Here is a 15,516-nt window from a genome sequence, read left to right as displayed (position 1 = left end):
CAGATACGAAATGCTCCCATTTGGGAGCAAGGTAGCACCAGCGATATTTCAGCAAGTCATGGATACCATGCTGAGCGACCTGGAAAATGTCATCGCATATCTAGACGATATCATTATACCGACAAAAAGCAAGGAGGAGCACACAAACCATATTAGGTTTGTATTCAGTCGAATACAAAATTATGGATTTAACATCAAAGAAGACAATTGTGAATTCTTTTTACAAAAAATCAAGTACCTAGGACATATCATTGATAAAGATGGCAGACACCCAGATCTGGACAGTGCGACCGCCATTAGAGAAATGCCAGCACCGGAAAACATCACAATTACAAAGCTTTTTAGGCTTTGCGAATTATTACTAAGGGTTTATCCCTAACATGTACAAATTGCGTGCACCACTTAATCAATTATTAAAGAAGAATAACATTTGGGAGTGAATAGCGAATTGCCAACATCATTCCAAGAAATTAAAAAATCCTTACTTCAAAACTGTACTCAGCTCATTTAAACCCGGTTGGATATAATAGTTGCTAGCGACGCTAGCCAATATGGCGTTTGCGCCTGCATGTTATATAGAATGCTAAGTGGTTCAACATAGCCAATAGCTTTCGCTTCCCGGACTCTGATTCCAGCAGAGAAAAATTATTCTCAGATCGAGAAAGAAGGACTAGGAATTATTTTTGCAGTTTCGAAATTCCACCAGTTCTTGTACGGAAGACATTTTTATCTACAAACCGACCATAAGCCATTGATATCCATTTTGGATAAAAAAGGAACTTCCCACATTCACGGCGAATAGACTATTAAGATGGGGATCTATTCTTCTAAATTATAATTTTACAATAAAATTTCTTTCCTCAAAACAACTGACACATGCAGACGGTCTGTCAAGACTAATTCCTGCCAAAATGGAACCTCTTGAAGACTCAGTACTCGCGGCACTGCGTATTAATCGTGAATGGAAAAACATGGTTAATAATATCATCCGCGAACTGCCGGTCACACTTCAGGAAATTAAGGCAGAATCCGTGAATGACAACTTCATCCAAACCACTAAGTAGAAATTAACACTGGGTGATACTGTTTCAGACAGTTTTCTGTTTGCGACGAAATGTTGCTATACGGCGAATGGGGTGTCATCCACAAAACCCTTCAAAAGAGTATTCTCAAGGATTTTCATATGGAACATCCAGGAATAAACCGGATGAAAAGCCTGATGAGAAGTTTCGTTTACTGGCCAGCTATGAACCAAGACATTACCAACATGGTGAATACGTGCAAAGGCTGTGTTTTGGTTGCCAAGACAACACCTATTACACATAAGCCTTGACCGAAAGCTGAACAACCGTAGTCGAGGATAATGCGGGACCAGTAGAGGATTTTTACTACCTGATAGTAGTAGACAGCTCTCAAAATGGTCAGAGGTTCTGAGATGCAAAAAAAAACGACCACGACAACGACAACGAATTCTTTGTTGAAGTTGTTTGTTCGTTTTAGGGTTGTTGTGGATTGTCTAGTTACCGACAACGGTATCCAGTTCACCTCGGAAGAGTTTAGAGAATTCTGTAAGACGTACCGTTAACCCCCAAGTACCAGTCCAGGAGTAACGGCCAGGACGACTGCTTCGTCGACACGCTAAAAAGGGCGTTAAAAAGGGCGTGTGGCACACGTCTACAGTGTAACGAAAAATCCGAACAAACTAGATGCCGGATCCCCAGTTGAAATCATGTTTGGGCGGAGAATAAAATCAGTATTTGATAAACTGCTCCTTAAACATACAATACAATACAGAACGTCTACAATGCCGAGAAAACGGTTTAACCACGGGGATAAAGTATATTTTAAACATTATCAGAATAATGTTTCCTTTTGGGAACAGGGCGCGATCTTACGAAGAGTTGGCCATATTACATACATCATTCAGTGCCCAAAATTCGAACATAAGAGGAACCTGAACCAAATAAGGAAACTCATCTCTGAGGATCAAGAAGAACCACCGCAGGAAGGCGGGGATGCAATTGATAAAGTATACGACTGTTTTGACGTGGAACCTCCAAAAAGCATGTCAGAACTAAGATGCTCCGACAGAAAAAGGTAGCACACAGACCCCTTGCTGGTCTGCCTCAAAAAGAAAAGATACTGATTTCACACCCGAAGAAATCAGCTTGGGAGGGGATGCTGTGGGGGAACCACCCTCCAAATGGACTAATCAATTGTACATATAAACCTTACTCATGGCGACCCCAGGGGGGATTAAATTCCAGAGCAGCACTCGCATGCTCGGTGAATTACCTACACTTTTCGTTTGTAACCGTTCCGTTGTTTCCATGTAACACATGTTTTAAACTGTTCTCCGTTGTTCTTTTTTTCTTCTTTGTGGCTACTTGCGAGCTATAACAGATACCTATCCCAAAAAGCAACCACTTTTTGTTGAAATCTTTGGGCATTATTTTCCTCTTACACATCTTGAAGGAGATATGACGTAAAAAATAAAACCTATTTTGCTTTTTATTTTCTCAAAACTATTGTTGATTTACCAATCCTAATATTTATATTTTTCATGAAAATGTGTATTATAAAAGAGAATGTATGTTTAATACATTCGACGCTAAGGTATTTGTCAACTATGTTCCTTTAAAGGTGAGCATCCTTATTTGTCAATTTCTGGTACGTATGTGCTACTATAGATATTGTACAGAAATCATTTTAACTGTGTATATTTCATATGGTGATTTGTGTGTTCAATATATTTCATTTATTATTAGACAGTTTATAACACAATAATTAAATAGTTTTTCGACAGTGACATATTTCCTTCGTTTTTCTTTTGTTTATCAATATATTTCCTGTGCACTTTAATTAATCAGTGTTTTATTTTACTCAAACATATTGCACAGAATTGTTTTTAACACTGGTCATATCATATCTATAAACCCAGAAACGCTTTGCAGCCTTAGTATATAAATACACACACGCGCGAGCGCGCACACACACACACGCGCGTGCGCACACACACACATACACACACATATATATATATACATATACATATATATATATATATATATATATATATATATATTAAATAAGTATCCACGTACGCGTTGTACTGCTGTATCTACAGTTCCTAGGCATTGTTTACTGTGGCAAGATTCAAACTCATGACCACATCTTCTGTAGTCTGAAATGTTATCAGTAAGCTGCGAAATCTTGTTGGAAATACGTATGGTTTATTATTTAGCATATATTTTGTTGACGTATATATTTATTTATAGATTAGAAATAGACACATTAGCATCACTTAACTGTAAATTTTCATTCATAAAAATAATATGCATTATAGTATTTTATAAAAAAATCAGATGAACTATTAGTGGCGTTATCTATTTCTGAAGCCCGAGACTTATTAGTGATATGTTATAAGGAGAAAATATATATACGTGTCCCATCGTCTCTGCAATACTATAACTGTGGCTGGACGCAAATAAAATCGAAACCCTAACCCTAGTGGTTAGTATCCGGTACTCTACCTCGATGTCTCCGTTCAGTCTCAAGAGACAATGGATAATCTCTGTAAGAGTAGCTGCGCGTGTAACTGTGAGGCAAGAGTTGCGCAATACACAACCACACCTCTCCTGAATCAGTACTACTTGACGACTGAAAACAATAGCAAGATAAGCGAAGAGCACATACAGCACCTGGAATTCTCAAATGGTCACCCATTTTAGTACTGACCAGGCTCAACGTTGCTTAACTTGGGTGATCTAACGAGAATCCGTGTGTCAACGTGATTATGCCGTACTCTACCTTCTCAGTAATCAAATCATCGATTTATAGTCGGGAAATTATATTATATGTAAATGGGACTGTAAATCTTCTTCTTTCTATTTCTTTTCTTCTATCTTCTTCTTCTTCTTCTTCTTCTTCTTCTTCTATTCTTCTATCTTCTTCTATCTTCTATCTTCTATCTATTCTTTCTATATAAATAAAATGAACTCATTTTTTTCCCGTCGGATTTTGACCTTAATAGGATTAAAAATCAAGATATTTCATGCAAATATAATATGCACAAACGGCAGAACAATATCTGAGGTGTGTTATAGGCTTATTATTTCTCAAATTCCTCGATAATCTTAGATTTCTATACCTTTTCTGCTGAGAAGTCACGGCCAAAATCGGTTAAGATCAATGGAAGTGGTAAAATATTTTCTCTCTAATAAATTCCTCCTCCCCCTGCCACCACTTAACACCGTTTGGGGATCGTTCACAAGGAACAGTTGAGAAGAGAACACCGGTTTGGCTTCGTAGTTCTTTCATGTGAAGTTATTTAAAATCACTAAACTAAGCTGCAGTGCTCTGTGGCGTAGTGGTTAGCGTGCTGGACAATTCACATTATATTTTCACGTTCGCGCCGACCTACCGTAGTCGTTTTTTTTTTTTTTTTCCTAAACAACTGGAATGGACTTTTCTTGATGGCCGAACTGTTAACGTTGCAGATGTTTGTTTTTTTTGTTTTTTTTTTTCACACTTTATTTTCCTACTTTTACTCATGACTCCGGGTTTGATCCTTCCTACTTACCTACCATAACATTTTTTAAAACTCCCCCCCTCCGTCCCGGAAACAAACACTCGGGCAACGCCGGGTACCCCCGCTAGTTGATTCATATTTTACGATACTGATAAGCAAAAATACTCAATGATTTTAACGGAAAAGTATTACTTTATCGTCACGCTCCATTGACTTCACATGACAGAGTGAGAGAGTCTATGCTAGTCTTCGATTACAAGGATTTCTTTATTCAAATAACCTAAATAGTTTTATTCAATCAATTATTTGTTAGTGTAATTTAACTTTTTGCTGATCACTCCTCAAACCAACTCCGTTTATGGTCTTTTAGATATAGTCAGTGTGAATCTTCCCTTGGGCATATGAGACCGGTCTGTTTATCTTCTCAGTGCATTAATTTTGCGATGAGTTTCCATAACGAGCGATCAATTATCTTTGAGGCGTGACAAGTCTCTGTACGTTTGCCCGTATTACATATATAGAAGGTATATTTTAAAGTTTCCCTTCTCGTAGACAACAAAAGTAGTGGAAGGAAAACTTTCAAATAAGTTGTAACAGTGCAGACTAGTCTGTCGTTCAAACCTAATGCAAGGGGATTATTACCTCGATTAGGGGTATTGATACGAGTAAGTTTATATTTCTGAAACACATCACATCATTAGAAGGTAACGTATTCATCACAATTAGTTTAGGATAAATAGATTTACAGTTCAAGTAAAGATTTTTTGAATTCTCGACTTTCCGTAATTCTTTTTTGTAAGGAGAGCAAAAAAAACGGACCTTACGTTTACGTTTTGCTGTCTCGGTATTCTTGCGTCCTTTTCCGGAACATATCGATCGTTAGTATATTATTTAATTGGAATCCATTCAGATGAGTATCATTTATCAATTTTATTTATTTGCAGACTATTATCCTCATCTTTTCTTAGTTATGTCACGACGTTTCGGCCAACTATTCCTCTGGCCTTCGTCAGGTGGTAACCGCGACGGCTAGGAACTCTGAATCACCTGACTGCATTCACTGCAATTACTGCCTTGCCTGAGACGACAACAACTACGGAAGGCAGTAATTGCAGTGGATGCAGTCAGGTGATTCAGAGTTCCTATCCGTCGCGGTTATCACCTGACGAAGGCCAGAGGAATAGTTGGCCGAAACATCGTGAAACAACTAAGAAAAGATGAGGAGGACTGTCCGCAATAAATAAAATTGAGTTATCGTTAGCTTTGCCTTTTGGGTAGCCTTTTAACTCCTTATATCAATTGGCTTGTTGCCTTGTCTCGGGCGATTTATATATATAAAATTTTAGCTATTCAATGAATTTAAAAATTTATGACGTGAAATATTTGAATTTCAAATCAAAATATTTTTATTATTCTATATAAGACAAAGAATACATTTGAAATATTATTATTTGCTCTATCTTGTATATCGAGCAATTATTATTTAGATGGGATAGTACTTATAGAATATTACTGCTAGTAATATCTCGTAAAACTTATAATCACATGTTTCCATACCAGTTGTTTGTTAGATAATTTTATTTTGAAGTATATATATATATATATATATATATATATAACTACTTCATTTACTCACATAAAATTAATATACGAGAGTATAGATTTATGCGTAAACTTTAAGTATTTGCTTCAAAAGTGCTCAATACGTAGATAGAGTGAGTTAGTTAGTTATAAAATATATATGGCGATTAAGCTACACCGAATATTCCGCGTTTCATCCACTCTAGGATTCTTCAGGCTTATGCGCATAAGCCTGAATAATCCTAGAGTGGATGAAACGCGGAATATTCCGTGTAGCTTAATCGCCATATATATTTTATAACTAACTATATATATATATATATATATATATATATATATATATATATATATATATATATATATATGTATATATGTATATATATGTATATATATATGTGTATATATATGTATATATGTGTATATATATGCATATATATGTATATATATGTGTATATATATGTATATATATGCATATATATATGTATATATATGTATATATATGTATGTATATATATGTATATATATATATTTGTATATATATGTATATATATATGTATATGTCTATATATATGTATATATATGCGTGTATATGTATTGTAATAGTGAAAGTTATACAAGATATATATGTATATATATGTATATATATATGTATATATATATGTGTATATATATGTATATATGTATATATATGTATATATATATGTATATATATATGTATCTATATGTATATATATATTTGTATATATATATGTATATATATGTATATATCTCTATATATATATATATATATATATATATATATATATATATATATATATGCGTGTATATGTATTGAAATAGTGAAAGTTATGCAAGATGAACGGTCTAAAGGACTGACATATTCAATTAAAATAGTTACAGGCTTTGAATTGAGAATAAGGTTCAAAAAAGAATTTAAATCGTAAAATCATAGATGGCCTGGTTGAAAACAATAGACACACTTCGTCGGTTGTTTCTCATTAAACTATTTTGTTTGCGACATCCCAAATGCATTCTTCGTCTACAATAGCAACACCGAAAGAAAACGGAAAGCTCATAAGCCCGGTAATAAAGTAGATTAAAAAAGTTAATAATTGAAATAATCAAATAAGCGACACCAAAGAAAGCATAGACGCACACACACTTTACGCCGACTTGCTGATGAAGTTGAAATGACGCGAACTGCAGACAAGAGCGTGTAATTAAACTAAAAACCGAATCACTCATTTGTGACGAACGAAAATGAAAAATAGTCCATAGTGAGTTTTAGTTTAAAACAAAGAAATACAGGGTTTGTTATTATGTACATGGCTTATATTATATAAAATCAGATACACTGAACAAAATACAACATAAATCTATGCATACAAAGTCAGAGGTAAATAAGTTTTCCCTTTGAAATCTTGTATGAAAAGCAAATATTTATAAATTAAATTAATGTTTGTTGCATTTCAATTTTTTTCAATCTTACTGTGGAATTGTATACATTGATAAAGTTCTCCTACCCGCACATAAAAAACTATACCAATGCATATACTATGGAAAATGGTAAACGTACTAGATTAAATATCCAAACAACAAATTATGCGGAATAATACCAAAAATTAAAAATCAGAAACAAACAACCAAACAAGAGAAAGAAAGTCACACCAGCAAAAATAAAAATGGGCCATCCTCATTTGATTCACTCTATCTTTTGAGAAACGATTGCCATACGATGCCAAAGTTTACTCAAAATAAAACACATTTTCATGGGCTGCACTGATTTTATAACAACGAAGGTTACTTTATATAAAGAAAAAAAAACATTAAAGATCTATTCGAAAGAGCAACTCCTACAACATAGTTTCCTGCCTTAAAAAAATCAGCCTTTATCATAAAATTTTAAAAGAACACCGCTCATATGTCAGCTACAGAAGGGAGTAAAAGCCTCCTAACCCACAGACAATCGGGATAAGATGACCCAAAAGGACTGACATGCTATAAAATTCAAGAAAGCAAACAAATAAAGCATCTAAAATATTAACTATATTTTTAATATCATCAAAATATATGTTCCTTAAATGAACATAAACAACTGTATGTAAAGTTTCTTTAAAGGAAATATGGATGTTTCTCTGAATAACCAAGATTTACATGATATATATATATGCATATATATATAATTAATATAGTAAACAAATATATATAGAATTATTATAGTAAATAATTATATATAATTTACCTACATACACTAGTGTTGCATGCTTACGCAATATTCAGTGTAGAATATATAAAATACCATCGAGAAGAAGGTTGTTCTGTTTATATATTTTTTATTACGAAAAAACATTTTGTTTATTATTTATGATTAACCACTAGGCTACAAGTCGGAGTAGAAATCGGTATGAGGTTCTTTCAATCACGGTGTGATACGAAAACGTAGCCCTGATTAGATGTATACCGCATTTCTATTACAGTGTTATGAGTTAAAGAATGAGTACATTAATAGAGAGAGTTAGTCATTCCTCCGCCTACGCTAAGCTCAGAAAGGATAAGATAAAATATACAAATCGATAATTTCGAACAAAGTTATTTTTAATGCACACTAAGAACCGGTTTAATTCGAATACGAAATATATATTTTATGTGTAACATTTATTTGTGAAGCTAGACCGGTCAATCAAATAGGGGAATACCTCAGTTTACTTCAGATATAAGTTAATGTTGCATGAAATGGTTCTCTAGGGAAAAATTCCGTTAGTTTTGTTTAAGACTACTTACATTACAAAAAGAGCTTTTGAATATAAATTCTACTTTTTCTTGCCGATTTACAACTAAATAAAAAGAGGTTAACTATCACCGGAAAAATAGTTTGCCCTATTTGTTTTGTGCGCATCAATAAATTCTACCATAAAAAAAATGCAATTGATCACTGGACAAGCTAATAATAGTACACTGCCATATAAGCTAAATGTATTTTTCTTCTACTCAAAATAAAAAAAGAACTACATTCGACCGCCCGAGGTATTGATTTTCGTTATATGATGCCATCATTAATTAATACCAACAAAAAAACGCGTATTTCGAACACAGCGTATCTTAATTAGAGAAACTGATTGAAAATTAATTAATCAAAAAAAAGTTTGAAAATAAATAAATTATAAATTTCAAATAAGATCAACGTTTCCAGATATTAAACACTATTACTACAATGTAAGATTTTAAAACTTACTGAATTCGAAGTAATTTCCACATTTTCGATACGTATAAATATCAGCAACAGAATAATAAGAATGAAGATATATATAAATATATATATATATTTATATATATATTTATATATATATATATATATATATATATATATATCCCAAAAGAATATAATCCGATGGGGTTAAATAGCACGATCGAGGTGAGCAGTTGACTGTCCATTTTGTGGAATTTTTCGCTCATCAAAACTTTTCCTTAATAAATTGATCGTATCATAGACATTTTCACATGATGCTCGAGTGTCAGTCCCTTTATAATGAATTGCCAAACCAAGCTGAACTCAAAACAATCGATGGTTGCCAAATCTTTCATTGAAGAAAAAGCGTTTTCAGTTTTAAGTTCGTCATCTCTAAAAAAATACACGCTATATATATATATATATATATATATATATATATATATATATATATAGCTTATTGAGAGTGAGGTCAATTCTATAAGAGGAGACTTATCGGGATAATATAAGCACATTTAAGACTCTGATAGAGACCCTATACACCTTTTTGCATTACATTCTACATAATATGCTCCTCCTTCATGATATAACTCCCCCAACATCATTTATAATCTAATTAATTTATTTCGTTCCTGATGAATACTACGCTAGACGTCGCATCCCCATTATATTACCTAGCATCTTCTCTACTCTTATGATGGGAAGCATTAGGTTTCGAAATGCCTCGGAATAAAGAGTCTATCCCCCAACTAAATGCTCGTATACCCTTATTAGATAAATGAACCCTTCTATATTTAACAATATATTGTTTTTGTGAATTCATTTTCCATTCTTATTGTTTTTCCTTTATATGTATATATATATGTATATAATTTTTCCTATGTATATATATATATATATATATATATATATATATAGTGTAAAATTTTGTTGAAAATTCAAAGTCTCACATTTTCTTTTTTATAACCTTCGTTTATTTCCTACAAAAAAAAAATATATATATACATTATTTACTTTATTTATACACATATTATTGCGAATTTGTATGCATATGTGTATACGAGTTATCCGCTTACATTCTGTCGATATTTGCCTTGGTTTTATGTGTTATCTTTTTTCTTTTAATACTCTGATATTGCCGACAATTAATTTTTTTCGGTCTATTTTTCCAATCTCCCACCCCACGTTTGTAATTTTTTAACGATATTTACTCATTTTTTTCTGTTTTTAATTGTTACCGCCGATATTTTCTCCTGACAATGTATCGGCTGAAAGACGTCTCGAGGTATGTTTTAGATTTTTTTTTTATAATCGCTAATTTATAAATGTATTCTTAATTTGTTTTTATTAACGATTTTCGCTTTCCTTTTAAACAATTATTATTTTCCCAACTCGCCAGGACTCCGGATATCTTGTTTAAAGCCACTATTAACTTTTGTACCACAAAATATCTTTCTATCTATCTAGGTATCTATCTATCTATCTATCTATATATATATATATATATATATATATATATATATATATATATATATATATATATATATATATATAATTTGATATTTCTATATAAAATTTGATCCATTTATGTTTCGGTATTCATTTAAGCATTGGTTAATATTTAAGTAGAGCCAGGAATGAAGTTTGACATATATATATATGTATATATAAACAAATAAGTACTTGTTTAATTTACAAAATCTTTGCGTTGTAATCTGGCTTTTAAGCTTATAACATACGTATTTCATTTTAAAATGTAAACAACGCTTATATCAGCGAGAACACAATCTCACTTTATCTCTCTTTTTCTTTCTCTCTCTCCCTCTCTCTCTCTCTCTCTATCTCTCTCTCTCTCTCTCTATCTCTCTCTCTCTATATATATATATATATGTATATATACATATATATATGTATATATATATATATGTGTGTGTGTGTGTGTGTGTGTGTGTGTGTGTTTCATTTAAACTTATACAAACAAGGAATTGGAATTTGCATAATACCTGTCGAATATACACGATGGACCAAGGCCAAGAAAGATATAAACAATTGCCCTTAAAAGAAGAGAATTTTTTCAAAGCCTCTAAAGTAGCGGATGGATATCTGGTATCCGGTAGAATGCCCCTATCCTCAGGAAAATATAAAGATAAGAAAAATGAATTGCTTTCTACCCGACTGGTCCAAATTCTATCCAATCTGCACAATTAAAATTGCTAAACTACCACCTTATATTTATTAAACTTTTATACTCAGGTAGCCTTAGGGCCTTGATGAGTGGTGATTTTCTTGTAAAAAAAAAACTTTTAGTAAAAATTCAGATGCTTTATTTATTTTACCAATAATTATTACATATCAATAAATAAATATTCCTCAAATTTTTTTAAAAATATGTTTAAGGGTTTCTAAAGGGCATTTGAAAAATCTGACATTTCATCCGTTGTTATTAGTAGGGCTATGACAATATTTTCATTGTCTTGACTCTCGGGTATCCGACACAGTTAGACGCAGTTAATCAACCGAGAACCACATCACTCTATATAAAAGCATAGAAGATATCAACGGATACACAATCAAGTGTCAAAACAATGAAAGGAATATGCTGTTGTCCTAGCCCTAGTTATTAGCTACAAATTAAGCGATAATGACTGAATTTCAATTTGTTTTTAATGTCCCTTAAGATTAAGTCTTAAATTTAAGAAATTTTCTAGAATCAAAATTATGTAAGGAGTTTAGATCAAAATTGGAATAAGGATTCTAGACATGTACGTACTTGTTACAAAACGAAGATAAACATTCCAAAAATCACATAGTGTTTGTATTATTCAAACGAATTAAATTTTACGACTAAGCGAATCGAAATATCTTCGTCGGCTATCACTAAATCCGATGAAATAAAAAAAAAAGGTGGGGACAACTCAAATCGAAGTTTAGAGTTCAAAAATAAACCTTATGTTAAATACAGTTTAGTAGTAACATCTCTAAAAATCGTAAATGTTGATTTTCTTATTTTGGAATAAAACAACTTGATAAATTTACGTGCTTTTTGGAATATGAAACCTTCGTTCTGCAACAAGTACGTAGATCATACAGGCCTTTCTGAACTTTCTTTACTTTTAATTGCAGCTACAAGTGCCAATCTGGATAAGCACCCTTAAATGTTAGTATCATTATATGTTAATTTTAATTTTCATAAAGGGGCATAAAAGGAGTTGAAAACTATTCTTTTTTTATGGGGATCAACACTTATCAAGGCCCGTAAGCCACTCGAGGATAAGGGTTATTTTGTGTACAATAATCAATGGGATAATATCGTAGTAATAGTTGGTATTGGAGATTTGATAAAGCGTCTTATTTAAGGGGGCGATTAATCAGGAATTTGCTTATGTTGGACTTGAAGACGTCCAAGTTGTAGTCAGGTGGGAAACAGGCAAACGGAAGAGAATTCCACAGGCGTGCACTTCTCAGAAAAAAGCTATGTTCATGGAATCTAGGTTTTGATTTAGGCACAGATAAAGAGTGGGGGAAATTACTGACAGTGGTTTTAACTAGACGGGTGTTTATCATGAAGGATTGGCGAGGGGGGCCAGAGATTGGAGCTCGGACGAACACTTGCCATGGAAATAACGATAAAACAAAGATAGGCTCGCAACGTCTCTTCTGTGGGAGAGAGGTTGCAGGGAAGAGAAGAGAGCATCCCCACTAAGCCACGAAGTCTATTTTGTACTTTGTCAAGGCAGGATAGGCTGTTTTTTTAAGCTCCAGCTCAGATGTGGTAGCAGTACTCCATCTTTGGACGTACTTGGCTTTTATAGATAGAGAATTGCATCAGTAGTGAGATATCTTCTGGAGCGGTAGAAGGATCCCACCATTTTCCTAGCGGCCCGGGCAACAGACTTTATATACGTGTTCCATTTCAGATCAGGAGTAAAGGTCAAACCCAGGAGCTTGTCAAAACATGAAGCCTCCCCAAGACGAGAGCCATCTATTTCAATTGATGCTAGATGAGGAACAGAGCGTTTATGATGTAAAGTTAAGAGCTTGGTTTTAGGTGCATTAAAAGTAACCAGCCATCTCTTCCCCCACTGAACCACGCGCTCAAGATCAGAGGAGAGGGAATCAGAGAGAGCTTTGTCATTTACGGCCTTTGATGTGTTGCCGTAGATGGTCGTGTCATCAGTATAGATGTCAACGAATGAATTTAGTATATGTTTTGGGAGATCATTGATTTAGATCAGGAAGAGAGTTGGGCCCAGGATGGACCCCTGCTCGGGGAATTAATTTTACCTATTTTGAGACGGATATTGTTCAAGTACTTTTTATAAGCATTGCATTTGTTTTTCTTATTACCGACAACATAAGTATGGAGGTTTGTATGGTTCATTAATCAGCTTTTGTTTTATTATTCACTATATCAATTGTAAACGATTAATTAACTACGTTAATTGAATACAAGTTGCTATACTAGCTTTAAATAAGGTGGTGTTGTGCATTCATAAATTTCACTAAATATTAATGCATGCATTACTACAATAGATCGCGAGGATTTTATATGTATGTAAAATTCCATAGTACCTCGTCGTATCCATTATGTCAATTAAGTAACCCCACGTGCATTTATAGTAGTATACGTGCTAACCATAGTCAAGCATCATACATGTTATTTTTACCTCTCCAAAATTATCGATTATACCAAAGCAAAATCAATTAGATGATCTTGTTATCCAGATTAATCAATAACACGCACCGCTTCGAGATTAACTAAAATTCGATTAAAAATCGATACTATTTGCAAGTAAATTTTGAATCGGTATTGTGAAAATTCATCCGACCTTTTCGCCCACTTCGTTTCGTATGAATCACCTCCCAATTTAGAAGAGCCGAAAGTGTTTAATCTAATTAAACCCCCATTTAATAGACGTTACTAAATTAACTTGAGTGCAACACAAGAGTTGGCCGTTAGTTTGAGATCGGTTAAGTTATATTATCGCCAATCGATCAATTAATGCAAACTTATTTTGTTTGTCCAACTCGAAAATAAATACTTTTTTAGGCGACTTCGTAATCGAATACTAAAATCAATTGGTTTTTCGATTATGTTTTTACTATTGAAAATCTAAAGAAGTAAAGAAGTCAAAACACTTTTCTCTATCAAACCATATTCGCATCAATTTTTTTTCCTATAAAAATATATGAATTACACACATATATATATATATATTATTATTATTATTATTATTATTATTATTTTTATTTTATTATTATTATTATTATTATTATTATTATTATTATTATAAATATTAATTATTTTACCTACTAGTGTTTCATGCTTACGCAATCATCAGTGTAGGAATTAATAAATACTGCCGGTCAAAGTCAAAACTTTATCTCTACAGTCTGGTATTAAACCCCTCGACAAACAAAAATTATTGCGAAAAAAAATAAAGAAGTACTATATATAATGCCGAGGCATGCGGACAAATACTAAAGGTAAGTCAAGTTGTGATTAACTACAGACGCAGTTACGTTACATAATATATATATATATATATATATATATATATATATATATATATATATATATATATATATATATATCGGAGCGCCAAAAAGAAAGTTCGCATTTGTGATTTTTTTTTAAAAAACGCAAATTTAAGACAAATTGATTGCAACTGTTTAAACAACATATACCTCATTTGATTTGTCTTTTATTTCTCTATACTTTTACCTGTTCATATTTGAGTTTTAATTGAAGTATCCTAGCGTTCACGTCAATTAAAAAAAAATACTTTCAAATCGGAAAGGCAAAAAGAAACTCCGCACAATTGAAAATTGTTATTTAAATGTAACTTTAAAACATGAATGCAACACCAATACAACAGGAACACAATGAACTAGTAAACATTTATCAGCATAACCCTTATGCAATTTAACAGCCTGCAATCTTTTGGGTATTTTTTAATAAGTCTCCGGCAAAACTCCGGATGGAGGGCATCTCACTTCTCTTTAAGTGTCGTAAAAGTTCTCTCAGATTTGAAATTTTATCATTGCATAGCTGCTGCTTGATGTAATGCCATAGGTCTTCGATAGGATTGAGGTCTGATGATTGTGCAAGCCAATTCAAACACGGAATATCATGCTCTTCAAGGAAACTCTTGACATTTCCAGCTGGGAGAATGGA

General features: G+C 32.7%; 1 protein-coding gene and 1 pseudogene across 2 annotated transcripts in view; one reads left to right on the top strand and one right to left on the bottom strand.

The window, feature by feature from the left end:
• The window catches only part of LOC145276962 (short transient receptor potential channel 7-like), a 946,690-nt gene that overhangs the window by 721,621 nt on the left and 209,553 nt on the right, over positions 1 to 15,516 (top strand). The window lies entirely within an intron of this gene.
• Positions 3,690 to 3,807, bottom strand: LOC145277162 (5S ribosomal RNA; annotated as a pseudogene).

The sequence above is a fragment of the Euprymna scolopes genome, chromosome 5 (assembly GCF_053919585.1).
Source record: "Euprymna scolopes isolate OS-2025 chromosome 5, ASM5391958v1, whole genome shotgun sequence".
Taxonomy (NCBI): Eukaryota; Metazoa; Mollusca; class Cephalopoda; order Sepiida; family Sepiolidae; genus Euprymna; species Euprymna scolopes.
The sequence above is the reverse complement of the archived record's forward strand: the minus strand, read 5'-3'. Positions and strand labels throughout refer to the sequence as shown.